General features: G+C 36.5%; 1 non-coding gene across 1 annotated transcript; it reads left to right on the top strand.

Annotated features, from left to right (window-relative positions):
* The first annotated feature begins 4186 nt into the window (after positions 1–4186).
* On the top strand, positions 4187–4259 carry TRNAC-GCA (transfer RNA cysteine (anticodon GCA)). The gene has a single exon. It is a non-coding gene; the product is annotated as a tRNA-Cys (tRNA).
* The last annotated feature ends 18509 nt before the right edge of the window (positions 4260–22768 follow it).

The raw sequence follows: 22768 nt of genomic DNA on the forward strand, positions 1-22768 counted from the left end.
CTTCATCAAACTATTTTTTAGTCCTTTGTTGATTTTCTATTGTTGTGTGACAAACTGCCCAAACTGGGTGACTTAAAACAACCCAATATATTTTATTATATCACAGTTTCTGTGGGTCAGGAGTCAGAAGGTTATCTAGGTATTTTGCTAAGAATCTCACATGGCTGAAATCAAAGCATGTGCTAGAATTCATTCTTTTGTGGAAACTAAGAAAAGTCCAGGTTCAATAAAGTGTTTGTAGAATTCATTTCCTTGCATCTTCAGAACTGAGGGCCCCAGTTTCTTATTGGTTGTTGGCAGAAAGCTTGGCAGGTGGGTTTTACAACGTGGCTGCTTACTTCTTCCAGGGCACTTAGGTAGAGAATTGCTAGAGCCAATGAGCTAGAAATGTGAGTCTTATATAATGTAACATAATTTCTCCAACTTTGCCATATTTTATTCATTAAAAGCAAATCAGAGGACATAACCACACCCAAGTACTTGGAGGGGGCTTGTTATAAAGGGATGTAAACACCAGCAGCGAGACGTTATAGAGGGCTACTCTAGTGTTGATTGCCACAGTCTATCCTAAAGCTCCCAGTGATTCTTATCCCTCCTAAATGAAAAATATATTCACCATCTCATGTCCTAGATCCAAAACAGTCTTATAATGAGTTGATTACAGTGTCTGTTCAACCTACAGGATCTAAATTATGTGTATATTTGGATGAGGTTCCTTAGGTGTAGTTCCTTTAAAATCATGTTTATCTGTAAAACTGAAGAAACTGGTTATCTCCCCGTCCCCACTATATGCAATATACAGTGGTGCGACAAGTAAAAGATGATAGCTCTAAGTATTCCCATCCATAAATGGGAGTCACAAAGGAGTCAGTGGTCTGTAGCAGTTTTGAAACCTATCTGGGCAAATGTTGGCTATTTTGATTAGGTTTCAGTACCTAGGGAGAACTGTCCATGCCTCTCAGCTCTATCTCTGGGTCCTTGATCTTGTTCTCCAAGCCATTCTTCCCTTTTCATGAGATGTACCATTTACTTTATCAGCCAACTTCATGTCAGTTGACTTTTGAGACTTTGGCAATCTTCTTTCTTTTGAACTTTTTGCTTCTTTTAGTCCAAGTTGGCAGTTGTCAAAGAAATAAATCTCTCAAAAAACTTTGTAGGGCTCTTGTGGATTTCACAGGGGTTCACTCTACAAACTACACATATAGATCTTTTCAAAATAAGCTTTTCACTACCAGGGGATCCTGCTGAGATGGCTAGGAGACAACTCCATTAAGCTTTCTAGAGTCTCTATGGTTTATTTAGAAATTATGTGAGGCATAAGATTTAGGGTCTTCAAAGAGTCGGACACGACCGAGCATAAACACACACAGTCTTTTTAAAGAACACTTCCTATGACAGAATACTATGATCTTTTGACTGTAAATTTTAGGAAGATATTTTATAGTCAATCCTTGACTTTTTCTCTAGATCACTTTTTAAATATTGATTGACAGCCAGTTCCCAGTAGTAGCATCCTTGCTACCTGGTAATATTGAGAATTTTCATAAATATCAGGTCCAGTTTCCTTTTGCTTTAACAGTTCTTTCCTCAATTGACCTCTATCCTCTAACATTTCACAATAATCAGTAACAAGAAGCCAGTAGGCATTCAGTACTTTTCTTCCGAGTCCCTTTGACTGCATATGCAAGTTCATCACTTAAAATTCTGCTTTCTGTATCTATCTCATGAGATAATTTTGTGAAACTTTCTGTCACTGCATAAAAATAATCTTTTTTTAAATCATATTCACATTTGTATATTTTTTTAATTTATTTTAATTTGAGATTAATTACTTTACAATATTGTATTGGTTTTGCCATACATCAACAATAATCTTTTGTATTCTAGCTTCCAATAACATCAAATGCTTTTGAGCTGTCACTCTTAGCATCCTAATAATCTGTTCAAAACAATTTAGGATTTCTCTATGAAACTGTTCAGAATTTCTCCAGCCTCTAAACACTGCTTACTTCCAAATTTACTCCCACATTCTTAGGTATTTAATACAGTAGCACTCTACTTTGAGGTATTAAAATCTGTATTATTATCTATTTACTCCTTAACAAATTGACAGAGTCTTAATGGTTAAAGGATGCACATTTATTACCTCACAGTTCCTATGTGTAAGAAACTGGAGTTTACTTACTGAGGTCTTCTGGAGAAGGCTTCCCAAAGCTATAACCAAGGTTTCAGCCAGGATGTATTCTCATCTGGAGGCTCAAATGGGGGAGAATTCACTTGTAAGCACAATAAGGTTGCTGGCAGAACTCATTTCCTTATGTTTGTAGGACTGAGGTTCCAGCTTCTTGCTAGGTGCCAGCTAGAAGTTTATCTCAGCTTCTAGAGGCTATCCTTAAAATCCTTGCCAAATGCATTTCCCAAGCTGACTGCTAATCTACTTAAACCAAAGAGGGGGAGGGTCTCTTAGCAGTCTCTCTGCTAAGCCTGTGGAGTCTTATGTAACAAAATCATGGAAGTGATATCTACCTCCATCATCTCTGTCATGTTCCACTGGTTAAGAGTAAGTCATAGGTCATACCACACTCAAGGGAAGGGTATAGACAACAGGACATAGAATCATGAATGGTCATCCTAGAAGTATGCCCATTGTAGCTAGAAACACCAAGGTGTTACGTTCCAAAACTAGACTTACTAATTTTATAAAAATGATATTTTTAAAAATCTGTGAAATGTATTTCTTCTTCAAAATGCTTTAGTGACAAGAATTGCTATGACCGTGAACTTCCAGATGTTCAAGTTGGTTTTAGAAAAGGCAGAGGAACCAGAGATCAAATTGCCAACATCTGCTGGATCATTGAAAAACCAAGAGAGTTCCAGAAAAACATCTATTTCTGCTTTATTGACTATGCCAAAGCTTTGGACTGTGTGGGTCACAATAAACTGGAAAATTCTGAAAGATGGGAATACCAGACCACCTGTCCTGCCTCTTGAGAAACTTATATGCAGGTCAGGAAGCAACAGTTAGAACTGGACATGGAACAACAGACTGGTTCCAAATAGGAAAAGGAGTGCATCAAGGCTGTATATTGTCACCCTACTTATTTAACTTCTATGTAGAGTACATCATGAGAAACACTCAGCTGGAAGAAGCACAAGCTGGAATAAAGATTGCCGGGAGAAATATTAATAACCTCAGATATGCAGATGACACCACCCTTAAGGCAGAAAGTGAAGAGGAACTCAAAAGCCTCTTGATGAAAGTAAAAGAGGAGAGTGAAAAGATGGCTTAAAGCTCAACATTCAGAAAATGAAGATTGTGGCATCTGTTCCCATCACTTCATGGGAAATAGATGGAGAAACAGTGGAAACACTGTCAGACTTTATTTTTGGGGGCTCCAAAATGGACACAGGGAAGCCTGGAATGCTGCAATTCATGGGATCACAAAGAGTTGGACATGACTGAGCGACTAAACTGAACTGAAAGAGACCCATGTAATGATGATATAGTAATGATGAAGCTTCTAAAAACTTAAAACCTACTCCTTAATACATTTATAGAGTGGTACTCATATTGATTAGAGAAAGCAATGGCAACCCACTCCAGTACTCTTGCCTGGAAAACCCATGGATGGAGGAGCCTGGTGGGCTGCAGTCCATGGGGTCGCTAAGACTCGGACATGACTGTGCGACTTCACTTTCAATTTTCACTTTCATGCATTGGAGAAGGAAATGGCAACCCACCCCAGTGTTCTTGCCTAGAGAATCCCAGGGATGGGGGAGCCTGGTAGGCTGCTGTCTATGGGGTCTCCCAGAGTTGGACACGACTGCAGTGACTTTGCAGCAGCAGCAGCAACAGCAACTGATATCGATCATAGCTTTCTCAAATAAAAAAAAAATAGTATATATTCACTTAATGAAAAAGATCAGTTTTCATTCCAATCCCAAAGAAAGGCAATGCTAAAGAATATTCAAACTACTGCACAATTGCACTCATCTCACATGCTAGCAAAGTAATGCTGAAAATTCTCCAAGACAGAGTTCAATATTACGTGAACCTAGAACCTCCAGGTATTCAAGCTGGATTTAGAAAAGCAGAGGAAACAGAGATCAAATTGCCAACATCTGTTGGATCATAGAAAAAGCGAGAGAGTTCCAGAAAAACATCTGCTATTGATTTATTGGGGCTTCCCTGGTGGCTCAGATGGTAAAGTGTCTGCCTGCAATGCAGGAGACCCAGGTTCAATCCCTGGGTCAGGAAGATCCCCTGGAGAAGGAAATGACAACCCACCCCAGTACTCTTGCCTGGAAAATTCCATGGACAGAGGAGCCTGGTAGCCTATAGTCCATGAGGTTGCAAAGAGCCAGACACGACTGAGTGACTTCACTTCACTTTTACTTTATTGACTACACCAAAGCCTTTGACTGTGTGGGTCACAACAAACTGGAAAATTCTACAAGAGATGGGAATGCCAGAACCCATGGCCTGCCTCCTGAGAAATCTTTATGCAGGTCAAGAAGCAAGAGTTAGACCTGGACAAGGAACAACAGACTGGTTCCAAATTGGGAAAGGAGCATGTCAAGGCTGTATATTGTCACCCTGCTTATTTAATTTATATGCAGAATACATCATGCGAAATGCCAGACTCGATGAAGCAGAAGCTGGAATCAAGATTGCCGGGAGAAATATCAATAACCTCAGATATACAAATGATTGCCACCCTTATGGTGTAAAGTGAAGAAGAACTAAAGAACCTCTTGAAACTGAAAAAGGAGAGGGAAAAGTTGACTTACAACTCAACATTCAGAAAAGTAAGATCATGGCATCTAGTCCCATCATTTCATGGCAGATAGATTGGGAAATAGTGGAAACATTGAGACTTTATTTTTAGGGGCTCCAAAATCACTGCAGATGGTGACTGAAGCCATGAAATTAAAAGATGCTTGCTTCTTGGAAGAAAAGCTATGACTAACCTAGACAACATATTAAAAAGCAGAGAAATTACTTTACCAACAAAAGTCCATTTGGTCAAAGCTATGGTTTTATGAGTAGTCATGTATGGATGTGAGAGTTGGACTATAAAGAAAGCTGAGCACTGAAGAATTGGTGCTTTTGAACTGTGGTGTTGGAGAAAACTCTTGAGAGTCCCTTGGACTGCAAGGAGATCCACCAGTCAATCCTAAAGGAAATTAGTCCTGAATATTCATTGGAAGAACTGATGCTGAAGCTGAAACTCCAATACTTTGGCTACCTTACCCAAAGAACTGACTCATTGGAAAAGATCCTGATGCTGAGAAAGATTGAAGATGGGTAGAGGATCTTCCTCTACAGAGGATGCGATGGTTGTACGGCATCAACAATGCGATGTACATGAGTTTGAGAAGGCTCCCGGAGTTGGTGATTGATAGGGAAGCCTGGCGTGCTGCAGTCCATGGGGTCTCAAAGTCGAACATGACTGAGAGATGGAACTGAAAAGATGATTACTAGTATAATTTTTATATATATATATATATATATATATATATAAAACTTAAAATGGCAGGCTGTTACAAATATTATCAAAATTGTTTAAAATGAATTAAAAAAAAAAAAGAACGTCTCAAGTTCTACAAAGTTAGAATCTGTAGTAAAATAGACTAATTATGTTCTTAAGCATGAAACACAATAGTAAGCCCATTGATACTCAGTTATTTAAATGAATCTCCCCTTTCTTGTAGCTTTGATTTTTTGCACTTAATTTTCAGTGCGTTTTAGAGAGCAATTATTATAGCAAATAAAACTTTCAAGTATATAATACTCAAAACTGCATCTGTCTGTTTTCACAAAGGTAAAATCTAATTCAATGTACATTTCTCTCTCAAAGGTATTATTTTTAATTGAGTCTTGCAAATGGATTTAATTAGCGTAGTTTTTGTTTATTCTCAGACTGTTGTATTTCAATCATTATAGAATGTAGGCTTTGTTTTGCATTTAAAATTCATTTTACTGTGAAGTAAAGTCTTGCATACAAATACCCACACCAGCAGCAGCATTTTAACCCCACCATTATTACTCTAGAAGCAAGAAAAGGAAAAGAAACTTAAAAAAGTATACAATCCTAAATGGAAAAGCAAATCTCAAAATAAATAGGCAAAAATTCAAAGTGTGTGTCTTTCTTTTCTTCACAAGGTCAAATATTTTTCTTATAATTTTAAACATGCTAATTAACTTAGAATCAAATGTCCAATAATTTGGCACAAAATAAAAGTAATTAATCATATCAGGAGGTAGCAACAAAAGTAATAGATTCCAAAAGAAAGGCCAGAAATGATTTTTTTTTTTAGAAGTGAAATTTTAATACACATTGGACAGTAATTTGAAATAGAGGATTTATATTGCAAAAATAGAAATGTTTGGCAAAGTGGAACTGTTCATTATTTTTCATACAAAGTTAAAAGCACATTGTATTTCCTTCCTGACTGCTTCCTGAGCCCCCATCTTTCAAAAAAAAAAAAAAAAAAAACAAGCTTTGTCTAAATTATTTCATTTGATGGACTGTCATTTATAACTTTATTGCTACTTCTGTCTCAGGTATTCCTTTTGGAAAAAATGTATGTATTTGTTACATACTCTAATGTATTGTCTATAAATTATAAGATAAAGTCAAACATGTATCTGCTGATACTTTTTAAGTTGACCTGTCTTTATAATTAGAAATGTCTCTTAATGGTAGGCTTCCCTCATGGCTCAGATGGTAAAAAATCTGCCTCCAATACAGGAGACCTGGGTTAAGTCCCTAGGTTAGGAAGATCCCCTGGAGAAGGATATGGCAGCCCACTTCGGTATTCTTGCCTGAAGAATCCCATGGACAGAGGAGCCTGGCAGGTTGTAGTCCATAGGGTTGCATAGTCAGACACGACTGAATGACTATCACTCACACAAAAAATAGTTAAACTTTTAGGAGTCATCAGTATGTAGACTTAGATAATTATTATTTAGTGCAAAAAGCCTGGGAAAATTTTCTAAGTTTCTCAATAAAATGTATTTGCTCAACTGAATCTTTTCTAACCTTTGAATAAAAAATGTAATCCTAGGGATTATTTTCCTATCAATTTGCAAAACTTACTATAAAATGTATATTATTTAAATTAGAATAGTTAATGCATTTTTCCATTTTATCAAAATATATGTTAATTATAGACTAATAGGCAGAAGATTATATGGAATGAAATTTTTAGAAGTTGTCCATAATCACCCCTGACAAGTACTTTTGTTAATTTCTTGTATAATTTCTTATATTTCCCTATGAATATTCTGTATCTATAGTCTGTAGTAGTATTGTCCAATAGAAATGTAAAGCCTGCCAAATCTGTAATTTTTAATTTTCTGGTACATTAATATATGTACAAGGAGATGGTTGAAATAAATTTTAATAATATATTTACCTGATATGTTAAAATTATATAGTATGGCTGATAGTTAATTTTATGTCAACCTGGCTGGATCATGGTGCTCAAATGTTTGCTCAAACAGTATTCTAGATATTTCTGTGAGGTTTTCTTTTTTTTTTTTTTCAAATCAGATTAAGATATAAATAAATGGCTTTGAAAAAAGCAGATTGCTCTCCATGATATGGGCCTCATCCAATAACTTTAAAGCCTGAATAAATTAAAAGACTAATCTCTGAGCAAGAAGGAATTCTGCCAGCAGACAGCCTTTAACATTGAAATTCAATTATAAGCTCTTCCCTGAATCTCTGTCTTGATGGCAGCTTTTGGATTTCCCCCCTCCAAAATTTCATTAGCCAGTGTTTCTCACTTTTGAACTATAAACAATTTTACAGTCAGGCTCTGTTTATATGAATAGTTATTCTTACCCAGACTGATTTCTCCAAGATGAAGTTTTGGGGAAAAGAGTCAAATTTTTAATTCTAGTTGTGTGTATTAAAAATGAATCTCAATGGCCATGTTCCTCTATACTTGCTACATAATGGGTTACAGAATATCATTCAATTATTATATTTATTTATAGTAACTATTTTAAAATTTAAAGGATTCAGGCTAATACAAACCATGAGAAATCTTTTGAAAGCAATGGGTTTTCAATTAACTTGTAACAGGTTAGTAGATGAGTTAGAAAACTTTGCCAGAGCTATCTTAGATATTAGTATATATAGCAATTACCTGGAGGGGGTGTAAAACAGATTCCAGGTGTTTACCCACCAAAATTACACCCAATAGGGAAGTAGGACTCAGGACACAGATGGTCTGCTAACCCCTACTGTATTAAACTTATAACCTGATGCTTACTCAAACTGTTAACAAGAAAATCAGTTTTCACTTCTCAGGACTGTTAAATACTACTAGGTCAGCCATGACATTTACTCTGGGGCTAAATAGAGATTTTTTGCTTTTGCATTTTTTCCCCAATCTTTTATTTTGTGGCCTTAAAATAAAGCCTAACTTTAAGTAGTGATAATGGCTCATGTAAAAACCATAATTTACCACTTAGATATACAGAATAATTAATAAAAATCTATAAAAAGCTTAATAATTATTTCAACTAATTGACTTTCATTTTTATCACCTTGAAAATTACTTGAAGATTATTTATCTATTTTAAATACCTGAAGATATTTGGTCAGAATATATCAAAATCAATAGTTGCTAAACTCAATGTTCTTATGAGTTTTCCTGATGGCTCAGTAGTAAACAATCTCCCTGCCAATGCAGGAAACACAGGCTTGATCCCTGGGTCAGGAAGATCCTCTGAAGAAGGAAATGGCTACCCATTCCAGTATTCTTGCCTAGAAAATTCCATAGAAAGGAGCCTGGTGGGCTATAATCCACGGAGTTGCAAAGAATCAGACACAACTTATGACTAAACAATAACAAATGAGTTTTATGTGCCAGAGAAACTTTTTCAATATCCAAGAATAGATAATTAATTAGTAGAAGATCTAGGAAGCTGAGCACTATTAACTGTGAAAGAAAGTGAAAATCACACAGTCATGTCCGACTCTTTGCGACCTCGTGGACTATACAGTCCATGGAAGTCTACAGGCCAGAATAATGGAATGGGTAGCCTTTCGCTTCTCCAGGGGATCTTCCCAACCCAGGGATTGAATCCAGGTTTCCCACATTGCAGGCAGATTCTTTACCAGCTGAGCCACGAGGGAAGCCTAGGAATACTGGAGTGGGTAGCCTACTCCTTCTCCAGAAGAGCTTCCCAAGCCAGGAATTGAACTGGGGTCTCCTACATTGCAGGCAGATTGTTTACCAGCTGAGCTATCAGAGAAGCCTTAAGTATTAACTAAGCACCAAAATATTATTTTTAGGTTCCCCCCTCCCTTTATCTAATTTCAAAGTTATTTATATTTTCTATGCCCAAATTATTACTGTAAGTTAAAAATAAGTCATATTTCTTAAAAACTGTTTATGGTTTATGATATCTTCCATGCATGCTAAACTTTTGAGCAAAAATTGTCTTGTTTTAAACTCTTGGGATTTTCATTGGAAATTTCTTTGCAGGCTTTATATGGCTTTTCAAGTACCTCTAAGGATTTATTAAAGATAAAGACTGCAATTATTAAGTATGTTTTTATGTCTTCTCAGTATTTCCTTACACAGATAAATTTTAGGGCCTGGCTAAAATGTCTCAAAATCTCCTCCAGCATGATTCTTGGTTGATCTTTTATCTGAAATGCTTTTTATAAGATAACCTCATTTTTATCTAGTCCTCTATGCATCATTCTTCTACTTTAATTATTTGTTCATCCAATTTTTCTACACTAATTAGTACCACTGAATGCTTTGTTTAATGATTGCTTTTTGAAAACAGTATCCTATGCAGGGTAACTGTTTCTAACAAGAAGTGAGAAAGAATCCCTACTGAAGTATTACAATTCTGAGTGGGAAAAAAAAGGAAATAGTTATTTTTTACAAAGATCATTTTAAAATACTTTGTTAAAAACTATTTTTGACTCAGACCAGTTAAGGAACTCTGATCTAAATCATAAAATGAAATGGCATAATTTCTCAGTCACAGAATGGCTTCTCAACTTCATAACACATAAAATATTTAAACATGTGTCAAAAAAGATTTTCCAGTGTCAAAATAATCAGTTTTATCCTGCTCTATTACTAAAACTTCCAGTGTGTGTGTGTGTTTAATGTATCTTAGTCTAGGGAAATATAGATGCATTTAATTAAACAGTATTTTTTCACCAGAAATAAAAGAGTACAAAATGGATACAATTTGTCAGTTATACCATAAATATAATCAGGATATAGAGGGAATAGTACTAGAAGATGAATCTAAAAATATAAGTTTACAATGATTCATATAATTAAGTATCAAGAATTTAGGATAAGTTTCAGCTGTCACTGGGAAGTATTTAAAACTTTTAAGTCAGAAAAGTGACATTATTAGAATTGAGTTTTCAAAAATTATAATTCTGAAAACAGCATATAATTCATTAGGAGAGTCTAAAAAGATGGAGATAAATTAATAGATATTAGTACAAGAAAGCATGATGGGCTGAATAGAGGTTTCAATCTTCAGTTTGGAAAGACAATAACAAAATGGGAATATATTTCATATGCAGAAACAATAGAACAGGGTTTCCAAATATTGATATGATGAAGGAATGAGGGGAAAAAAAAAAACAAAAAACAACAGCAGCAACAAAAGTCACTACCATTCATTGCCTTAGAAGAAATGTAAACAGTGACTTACAGGAGGCCTTTAGATTTGGAAATTGAATGGCTAATGCCAATAGATGTGATGTCATAAAAAATAATCATAACTCTGAATTTTTCAGAAACTTTTGAGACTTACTCCATTTCCTATCTAAACAAACCATAAACTTCTGGCATGAGATTTAATCCCCTCTGAGAATTGATTCCTCCACCACACAAGAGACCACATGTTAAACCACAGTAGATTTTTTTAACAGTAGAGGTAGGTGCTTGTGGTGGTAACCTGATCCATGTAACCTGATCCATGTAGACACTGAACAATTTATCTCCTGGCCATTCTCTCTTCTCCTTTACTCATGTTGCCCAGATGTGAAGTAATGGATTATCTGTTAATATATTTGATAGGAGAAACTCATTTTATATAGTCCAGCAGCTCCTTTCTTCTTTGGGGATCAGGCTACATATATGAAATCTCCTGAGGCTGTAGTTTAAAACTTAGCTCTTTTTCATACTTCAATTCATTACTATTATAATAATATTATAGTTTTTCACCCATTCAGTGAGTATGCAAGCATGTACAATGTGCCAGTATGTTCTAGAAATGGAAGATACAGAAGTGAACTTAATAGCCAAAGAACACTTTAACACGGATCTTACTTGATTTGTGTTAAGGAGATTCCTGCTGTGGGCAGGAATCCCTTAGAAGAAATGGAGTAGCCCTCATAGTCAACAAAAAAGTCCGAAATGCAGTACTTGGATGCAGTCTTAAAAATGACAGAATGGTCTCTGTTTGTGTTAAAGGAGATAGGTTAGCTCATATTTACCATCTTCTTTGTTTCATTTTTCAATTGTTTTAGCTTTTGATTGAGAGAAAAACGTGTTGCTTATTAATCTTATCCTCAATGCCACTCCTCCTCCAAATCATCTTGGTTTCAACCATTTCCCTAAATTTTATTTCCATTGCCATGTTTTAATTGTTTCTTCTACCCTCTCTATTTAACTTTCAAGTCTAATTTACATGCCACGACCTTAATCCTGGTAGCTTACGCGCTCTGTGTGGTCCATCGCAGCCGCTGTGAGGTCAGGGGCTGCAGCCAAGAAGAGCAACCCCACGTACAAGGAGTGGTGGCTGCGTGAATGCAGGTGGGCCAAGAGTAGCTACTCCACGTTCAAGGTCAGGAGGGGCGACCTTGTCCAAGGTAAGGAGCAGCGGCTGCACTTTGCTGGAGCAGCCGAGAAGAGATATCCCACATCCAAGATAAGAGAAACCCAAGTAAGATGGCAGGTGTTGCAACAAGGCATCAGAGTGCAGACACACTGAAACCGTCATCACAGAAAAGTAGCCAGTCTGATCACATGGACCACAGCTTTGTCTAACTCAATGCAACTAAGCCATGCCGTGTGGGGCCACCCAAGATGGACAGGTCATGGTGGAGAGGTCTAACAAAATGTGGTCCACTGGAGAAGGGAATGGCAAAAAACTTCAGTATTCTTGCCTTGAGACCCCATTAACAGTATGAAAATGCAAAATAATAGGATACTGAAAGAGGAACTCCCCAGGTCGGTAGGTGCCCAATATACTGCATGAGATCAGTGGAGAAATAACTCCAGAAAGAATGAAGGGAAGGAGCCAATGCAAAAACAAAACCCTGTTGTGGATGTGACTAGTGATAAGGTCCAATACTGTAAAGAGCAATATTGCATAGGAACCTGGAATGTCAGGTCCATGAATCAAGGCAAATTGGAAGTGGTCAAACAAGAGATGGCAAGAGTGAACGTCAACATTCTAGGAATCAGCAAACTAAAATGGACTGGAATGGATGAATTTAACTCAGATGACCATTATATCTACTGCTGTGGGCAGGAATCCCTTAGAAGAAATGGAGTAGCCCTCATAGTCAACAAAAAAGTCCGAAATGCAGTACTTGGATGCAGTCTTAAAAATGACAGAATGGTCTCTGTTTGTTTCCAAGGCAAACCATTCAATATCACGGTGATCCAAGCCTATGCCCCAACCAGTAATGCTGAAAAACCTGAAGTTGAATGGTTCTATGAAGACCTAGAAGACCTTTTAGAGCTAACACCCAAAAAACATGTCCTTTTCATTATAGGGGACTGGAATGCAAAAGTAGGAAGTCAAGAAACACCTGGAGTAACAGGAAAATTTGGCCTTGGAGTATGGAATGAAGCAGGGCAAAAGCTAATAGAGTTTTGCAAAGAGAACACAATGGTCATGTCAAACACCCTCTTCCAACAACACAAGAGAAGACTCTACACATGGACATCACCAGATGGTCAACACCGAAATCAGACTGATTATATTCTTTGCAGCCAAAGATGGAGAAGCTCTATACAGTCAGCAAAAACAAGACCGGGAGCTGACTGTGGCTCAGCTCATGAACTCCTTATTACCAAATTCAGACTTTAATTGAAGAAAGTAGGGAAAAACACTAGACCATTCAGGTATGATCTAAATCAAATCCCTTATGATTATATAGTGGAAGTAAGAAATAGATTTAAGGGACTAGATCTGATAGACAGAGTACCTGATGAACTATGGACGGAGATTCATGACATTATACCAGAGACACGGATCAAGACCATTTCCATGGAAAAAAAATGCAAAAAAGCAAAATGGCTGTCTGAGAAAGTCTTACAAATAGCTGTAAAAAGAAGAGAAGTGAAAAGCAAAGGAGAAAATGAAAGATATTCCCATTTGAATGCAGACTTCCAAAGAATACCAAGGAGAGATGAGAAAGCTTTCCTCAGTGATCAATGCAAAGAAATAGAGGAAAACAACAGAATGGGAAATACTAGAGATCTCTTCAAGAAATTTAGAGATACCAAAGGAACATTTCATGCAAAGATGGGCTCGATAAAGGACAGAAATGTTATGGACCTAACAGAAGCAGAAGATATTAAGAAGAGGTGGCAAGAATACACAGAAGAACTGTACAAAAAAGATCTTCATGACCCAGATAATCATGATGATGTTATCACTCACCTTGAGCCAGACATCCTGGAACGTGAAGTCAAGTGGGCCTTAGAAGACATCACTATGAACAAAGCTAGTGGAGGTGATGGAATTTCAGTTGAGCTATTTCAAAACCTGAAAGGTGATACTGTGAAAGTGCTGCACTCAATACGCCAGCAAATTTGGAAAACTCAGCAGTGGCCACAGGACTGGAACAAGTCAGTTTTCATTCTAATGCCAAAGAAAGTCAATGCCAAGGAATGCTCAAACTACTGCAAAATTGCACTAATCTCACACGCTAGTAAAGTAATGCTCAAAATTCTCCAAGCCAGGCTTCAGCAATACGTGAACCATGAACTTCCAGATGTTCAAGCTGGTTTTACAAAAGGCAGAGAAACAAGAAATCCAATTGCCAACATCTGCTGGATCATGGAAAAAGCAAGAGAATTCCAGAAAAGCCTCTATTTCTGCTTTATTGACTATGCCAAAGCCTTTGACTGTGTGAATCACAATCAACTGTGGAAAATTCTGAAAGAGATGGGAATACCAGGCCTGACCTGCCTCTTGGGAAAACTATATGCAGGTCAGGAAGCGACAGTTAGAACTGGATATGGAACAACAGACTCATTACAAATAGGAAAAGGAGTATGTCATGGCTGTATATTGTCACTCTGCTTATTTAACTTATATGCAGACTACATAATGAGAAACACTGGGCTGGAAGAAGCAAAAGCTGGGATCAAGAAATATTGGAGAAATATCAATAACCTCAGATATGCAGATGACACAACCCTTATGGACAAAAGTGAAGACGAACTAAAAAGCCTCTTGATGAAAGTGAAAGAGGAGAGTGAAAAAGTTGGCTTAAAGCTCAACATTCAGAAAACTAACATCATGGCATTCAGTCCCATCACTTCATGGGAAATAGATGGGGAAACAGTGGAAACAGTGGCTGACTTTATTTTTTTGGGCTCCAGAATCACTGCAGATAATGATTGCAGCAATGAAATTAAAAGATGCTTACTCCTTGGAAGGAAAGTTATGACCAACCTAGATAGCATATTCAAAAGCAGAGATATTACTTTGCCAACAAAGGTCCATGTAGTCAAGGCTATGGTTTTTCCAGTGGTCCTGTATGGATGTGAGAGTGGGACTGTGAAGAATGTTGAGTGCTCAAGAATTGATGCTTTTGAACTGTGGTGTTGGAGACGACCCTTGAGAGCCCCTTGGACTGCAAGGAGATCCAACCAGGCCATCCTAAAGGAGATCAGTCTTGGGTGTTCTTTGGATGATGCTGAGACTGAAACTCCACTACTTTGGCCACCTGATGCAAAGAGTTGACTCATTGGAAACGACCCTGATGCTGGGAGGAATTGGGGGCAGGAGGAGAAGGGGATGGCAGTGGATAAGATGGCTGGATGGCATCACCGACTCGATTCACATGAGATTGAGCAAACTCTGAGAGCTGATGATGGACAGGGAGCCCTAGTTGTTGCAGTTCATGGGCTCCCATAGTCGGGTCCCAGAGTCGGACATGACTGAGCAACTGAACTGAACCTTAATCCTTGTCACTATCAATTAAATTATATTACCTTATCTATGCTAATCTGAAAGGCTGTATGTTAACTTATTTTCACTCTGTATTTTATATAATATATAATTTAGATAGTTGACAGGTAAATGATAGCTTATTATGGAAAATTTGAATATATACAAAATTGGCTATGTACATATCCATGGTAATATACTAGTATATTAAATATATTAATGTTAAGAAAATCTGTTTGATCAATACTCAGCTTCAACAATTATTAGTTCAAAATCAATCTGTTTTATTCAAACCTTCCATAACTTTCAAAAAATATTATCTTGATACAAATTAAAGATACTTTACCATCTAATTAGTACATAGTTTGGTATTTATTTCTAAAGGATAGTAAATTTAAGACACATATCCATAATATTATTATAATTCCCCTGAAAGAAACAGAAGTTTCTTAATATTTTCAATTATGCAATAAATTCGGAGATGGTTGGATGGTATCACCCACTCAATGGACACAAGTTTGAGCAAGCTCCGGGTGTTGATGATGGACAGGGAAGCCTGACGTGCTGCAGTCCACGGGGTCACAAAAAGTTGAACATAACTGAGTGACTGAACTAAACTGATTGATTCAAGAAATACTGTAATGTTCAAAATTTCAATTGTCTCATGTGTGTCTTGTGATTATTGTTGTTTTAAATTTTAGTAAATCTTAATCCAAATAAATCTACCCTATGACTGCTTGATATGTGTTTTAAATTTCCCAAATCTATAGATTTTCACTGTATCTATTTTTTCTTTGCAAGCTATTTGCTAAAGAAAGGTGGTCATTTGTAGAGTATCTTATCTTACGAATTTCACTGGTTTTTCTTCTCCCCTTGTCCCTGCCCATATGCCAAGGTGTTACTTGGAATATTCCTCTGATTTCTGTAATCTTTATAAACTGTACTTGAATACAGAGGCTTGATTTAGCTTATGTTAATTTTTGGGTAAGTCCACTTCATAAATGGCCATTCTTCCATCAATAGATGTATTATGTCTACTTTCTTATGTTGAGTGATAGCAGTTGCTAAAGACCAGCACCCTGATTCATTAATATATGTGCTTTATAAATTATATTTCTAACACCACTTCTCCATTTACTACTTGAAATGCCACTTTTCATGTACTTGTAGGTTATCCAATAGTTTCAAAAGCAAAATAAATGTTTTTTTTTTTTCTTTTTTACCTTTTACTGGTTTTCAAAACAATTTCTTCAATAACATGCCTGATAATGACCAACTAGATTTGTTTGTTCATCATAAAATCATGGATTAATAGTATGTGATGTTTTAACTTTTTGCATTTATTACAAATTAGTATTTCCTCCTTGACTAATGAATGTCTTATAAGATTGGTTCCTCAGTAATTTTGATCTGATCCTGTTGGTGATTGTTTCATCCTCATAATCTAGTGTGAGAATATGTTACAAGTTTATCTTCCACAATTCCCAATTCACCTTTGTGAGGAACTGTGTTTCAAGACAACATTGTATACATTACATGATTCATTGCTATTGAAAGTATCATTCTTTTAAATTTTTTATTGGAGGGTAATTACATTACAATATTGTGCCAGTTTTTGCCATAAATCAAGATGAATCAGCCACAGGTATACCTATATATTAAATCTATCATTCTTACATGATGTAGGTAAATGTATATGGTATGTTACTTACTGCTCATCTAATAAGGGTCATATATATGCTTCTAGTGGAGAAGGAAATGGCAACCCACTTCAGTATTCCTGCCTGGAGAATCCCATGGACAGAGGAGCCTGGCAGGCTACAGTGCCTGGGCTCACAAAGAGTCAGACAGGACTTGGTGACTGAACAACAATGTGCATATAGGGACTTCCTAGGTGGCGGTGGTGGTAGAAAGTGTCATGTTGAAAGTGTCATTTGTGTCTGACATCGGTTGTATAGTTTATATCTGTGTTTAGTTATAATTTACAGTGATACTTTATAGTCGTATTGCTTATAGTTCTAGAAGATGAATGAAGAAATTATAAATAAATATATTTAACTTTATATAAATAAAACAAATGAAAATATACACCCAGAAAGTGGTATACTCTACAGAGAAGGAGCATTCCAAGATATTTCAAAACTCAGTGATTTAGTTGTACATTCCAATTGAATAGTGTACCATGGTCAGTAAACAAAATAAAAATGTAAAATAAATCTTAAATTATTTGCAATTATATGTATTATTAAACATATCATTCTGAGAGTATTAGTTCAGTTCAGTCGCTCATTTGTATCTCTTTGCGACCCCTTGGACTGCAGCATGCCAGGCCTCCCTGTCCATCACCAACTCTCAAAGTTTATTCAAACTAATGTCCATTGAGTCAGTGATGCCATCCAATCATCACATTCTCTGTCGTCCCCTTCTCCTGCTGCCTTCAATCTTTCTCAGCATCAGTGTCTTTTCCAATGAGTCAGCTCTTTGCATCAGGTGGCCATAGTATTGGAATTTCAGCTTCAACATCAGTCCTTCCAATGAACATTCAGGACTGATTTCCTTTAGGATGGACTGAGAGTATTAAGTGTGAATAAACTGAGATACAAGGAATATACTAATGTATTCTGCCAAGTGTTATTAAAAATTGGGGATTTAAGCATGGAAGAAAGAACTATAAATTTTAAGAAAGAATCTAAAGATTATTTGTTGTAAATAGTTATTGGAAAATTATACATTTCAGTAGAGATTCATGATTTATTTTAATTCTACCTATTTATAGCTATATTTTGTTGTTGTTCAGTCTCTAATTCTTGTCTGACTCCTTGCAACCCCATGGACTTCAGCACACCAGCCTTCCCTGTCCTTCACTCTCTCACAGAGTATGCTCAAACTCATGACCACTGATTTGGTGATACTGTCAACCATCTCATCCTCTGCTGTCCCCTTTTCCTTTTGCGTTCAATCTTTCCTGGCATCAGGGTATTTTCCAATTAGTCAGCTGTTTATATCATGTGGCCTCTTTATATCATTGGAACTTCAGCATCAGTCCTTCCAATAAATATTCAACGTTGATTTCCTTTATCATTGACTAGTTTGATCTTGCAGTTGAAGGGACTTTCAAAGTCTTCTCTAACACCACAGTTCAAAAGCATCAATGCTTTGGCACTCAGGTTTCTTTATGCTTCAATTCTCACATCTGTAAATGACTATTGGAAAAACCATAGATATGACTATATGGACTTTTACTGGCAAAGTAGTGTTTCTGATTTTTAATACACTGTCTAGATTTGTCATAGCTTTCCTTTCAAGGAGCAAGTGTCTTTTTAATTTCATGGTTGTAGTCACTGCCCATAATAATTTTGGAGCCCAAGAAAATGAACTCTATCACTGTTTACACATTTTCCCTTTCTATTTGCAATAAAGTGATGGGACCAGATGCCATAATCTTAGTTTTCTGAATGCTGAGTTTTAAATAAGTTTTTTTCACTCTTCTCTTTCACCCTCATCAAGAAGCTCTTTAGTTCCTCTTCACTTTCTGCCATTAGAATAGTATCATCTGTATATCTGAGGTTGTTGATATTTCTCCTGCAATCTTGATTCAGCCTGTGATTGATCCAATCTGGCATTTCACATGATGTATTCTGCATATAAGTTAAATAAGCAGGGTGACAATATACAGCCTTGTTGAACTTGTTTCCCAATTTTGAACCAGTCTTTATTTTGTTGTTCAGTCGTTCAGTCATGTCTAACTCTTTGTGACCCCATGGACTGCAAATACACCAGGCTTCCATGGCTTTACTTGAACTTTACTTTCACCACCAGATATATCCACAACTGAGTATCATTTCAGCTTTGGCCCAGCCTCTTCATTATTTCTGGAAGTATTTCTCTGCTCAGTAGTATATTGTACACCTTCTGACCTGGGGGACTTATCTTCCAGTGTCATATCTTTTTGTCTTTTCATACTGTTCATGGAGCTCTCTTGGCCGGAATAACTGGAATGGTTTCCAATTCACTACTCCAATGGACCATGCTTTGTCAAAATGCTCCACTATGAACCACCCATCTTGAGTGGTCCTGTATGGCATGGCTAGTAGCTTGATTGTCTTAGAGAACCCCTTTACCATGACAAGGCTGTGACCCATGAAGGGGTAACAGCTATGTATGAAGCACATATAGTCTGTAACTCTACTATTCAAAAGGAAAGTTCTTTTGAAAAGAAATGATTCCATGTGAATTTGTTCTGATAGTCATTTCTTATTATTTTTTAATCTCCTTTCCTTTCTGACAGTCATTTTATTTGGAAATAACCTAGGGTCCTACCATTGAAATAGATACCTAGAAGAAGAACAACTGTCAATCAATGGAACTAAGTTAATATTAATTTCAAGAGACTAGATAAGAAGTCATTTATTTTTTAAACTATATTTTCAAAATATGTCCATAATTTTGAAGGGGTTTTGAAGCTACATGAAAAATCATAGACTCCTATCTGTCAGAACATCTTTCTCAAGTCGCATACAAATAGCACATAATTTTTCCTCTAGTAGTCACAATAATCTTTTAAAAATAATAAAATGTACTGCTACTTTATAATTTTGAAATGCCATTATTGACATTTTATTATATCACAAGAGACTTTACCAATTTTACATACCTGTTTCAACCTAAGCAATATCATTTCCTTCAGTTCAGTTCAGTTCAGTCGCTCAGTCATGTCTGACTCTTTGCAACCCCATGAACTGCAGCATGCCATGCCTCTCTGTCCATCACCAACTCTCAGAGTACCCTAAACAAAGTCCATTGAGTCGGTGATGCCATCAAACCATCTTATCCTCTGTTGTCCCCTTCTCCTCCCGCCCTCAACTTTTCTCAACATCAGGGTCTTTTCAAATGAGTCAGCTCTTCGCATCAGGTGGCCAAAGTATTGGAGTTTCAGCTTCAACATCAGTCCTTCCAATGAACACCCAGGAATGATCTCATTTAGAATGGACTGGTTGAATTTCCTTGAAGTCCAAGGGACTCTCAAGAGTCTTCTCCAACACCACAGTTCAAAAGCATCAATTCTTCTGTGCTCAGTTTTCTTTATAGTCCAACTCTCACATCCATACATGACCACTGGAAAAACCATAGCCTTGACTAGACAGACCTTTGTTGACAAAGTAATGTCTCTGCTTTTTAATATGCTGTCTAGGTTGGTCATAACTTTCCTTCCAAGGAGTAAGAGTCTTAATTTCATGGCTGCAATCACTATCTGCAGTGATTTTGGAGCCCAGAAAAATAAAGTCAGCCACTGTTTCCACTGTTCCCCACCTATTTGCCAGGAAGTGATGGCACTGGATACCATGATCTTAATTTTCTTAATGTTGAGCTTTAAGCCAACTTTTTCACTCTCCTCCTTCACTTTCATCAAGAGGTTCTTTAGTTCTTCTTCACTTTCTGCCATAAGGGTGGTGTCATCTGCATATCTGAGGCCTATTATAGATGAACTAGATATTTGGGCTCAAAAATTTTCTTTATTGTTTAGTTAGTTAGTGGATAATGATTAATTTATTATTCTATAACTCTTGTACCAGACAGACGGGTAGATAAATGAGTGGATGGAATTTTTTTATTTATTTATAATTTTCTCTGTACTTACCAAAACTATTTCCAAAACTCTCAAACAAAAATTTTAAAACTAATCATTTTTGACAATATTAGACATACCAAGAAATCATTCCAATTCTTTTTGGTTTCCTTCACAGATATGCATGTGGACCCTTTTGTTCCCTTGTTCTCTGTATCTTATCTATAACTCTCATGTTAAATTTTACCAGCTTGTCTTCTGTTTTGTTTGCTCTTTTATTTTTACTTTTTCCTTTTCCTTAGATTAGGCGCCTTGTCTGCTAGATACTGTTAAAGAGCCACTGAAAGATATATTCCTTGCATTCTTACATGTCTAAAATATCATTGGCATATATTTGAGAGACAGGTTTTCTGATTATAAAAGTCAAATTTGGAAACAGTTTTCTTTTCTGAAATTTGAAGTCATTGATCACTATTGTCTACTATTGAGAAGTCTTATCATCATGTGTACCTTAAAATTTTATGTTTTATATGTTATCTATAAGTTTTCCTCTAGTAGATTTTAATCCTTCTGTCTGACAAAAGGTTCTGAAAATATATTAAGAAGTGACTTGGAATGGTGTTTTCCCACTTTGATTTTCTATACAAGTTAGATGATTTCAGGATAATATTTTACTGTTCTAAAACTTTTTGTCATTTAGCTGTGGGAAATATTCTTAATGTATCCTTGTAAATCATTATTGCACTTTTGATTTTTACAAATAATATTTCCTCTCTGATTGTTATTCTTAAATTACCTCTTTTCAAATGAATTCAAAACCTTATTTTATATATCTGAGACTATTATAGATATTATTAAAACTTTTTCTTCCTTCAATTTCCTTTCCTTTGTTTCAGGCTTGAGCTCCAAATTTAACATGGGGAAAAGTTCTTTCATTAAATATTTATCAGTTCTGGTCTTTCCTACCCCCTCCCCCCTACTTCAAGAAGCACTAAAATCAATTAGCAGAAACTCTGTGAATGACAAGTTTTTTACCTGTAACAATTCACCAAAAAAAAATTGGGTTTTTCTCCTTCTGAGAACATAAGGATCTGGACATGTTATTAGGAGTCCTTTTTATTAATCCCTCACATGTTTTAGGAGGTATGCTTTTCCCTGTCTTTTTCTATGGCTATTGTTTTAGATAATGGACCATATCTGCTCTTGGCCTTGGTTCTGTGACATGGAATGACACACTTCTAATTGCTCTCCCTGCTCTGTAGGTACTTAGTGTTTACTTCGTTTAGATTTGCTAACTTCCCCATATTCTGTCTGTAAGTTGAGAACCTTCTAGACTTTCTAGGTTTTTTTCATTAAGTTTATACTTTTATTTATCCTCATTTTAAGTGAAATTAAGTGATGCTTACTCCTTGGAAGAAAAGTTATGACCAACCTAGATAGCATATTGAAAAGCAGAAACATTACTTTGCCAACAAAGGTCTGTCTAGTCAAGGCTATGGTTTTCCAGTGATCATGTATGGATGTGAGAGTTGGACTGTGAAGAAAGCTGAGTGCTGAAGAATTGATGCTTTTGAACTGTGGTGTTGGAGAAGACTCCTGAGAGTCCCTTGGACTGCAAGGAGATCCAACCAGGACATTCTAAAGCAGATCAGCCCTGGGTGTTCTTTGGAAGGAATGATGCTAAAGCTGAAACTCCAGTACTTTGGCCACCTCATATGAAGAGTTGACTCATGGGAAAAGACTCTGATGCTGGGAGGGATTGGGGACAGGAGGAGAAGGGGACAACAGAGGATGAGATGGCTGGATGGCATCACGGACTCAATGGATGTGAGATTGAGTGAACTCAGGGAGATGGTGCTGAACAGGGAGGCCTGGCATGCTGCGATTCTTGGGGTCAGAGAGTCAGACACGACTGAGCAACTGAACTAAACTGAACTGAACTGAAGTAAGGAACAAAGGCAGACATATTAAATAGAGGTTCAATTGAGCACTTTCAACTGTTT

Source organism: Bubalus kerabau, chromosome 7 (assembly GCF_029407905.1).
Source record: "Bubalus kerabau isolate K-KA32 ecotype Philippines breed swamp buffalo chromosome 7, PCC_UOA_SB_1v2, whole genome shotgun sequence".
Taxonomy (NCBI): domain Eukaryota; kingdom Metazoa; phylum Chordata; class Mammalia; order Artiodactyla; family Bovidae; genus Bubalus; species Bubalus kerabau.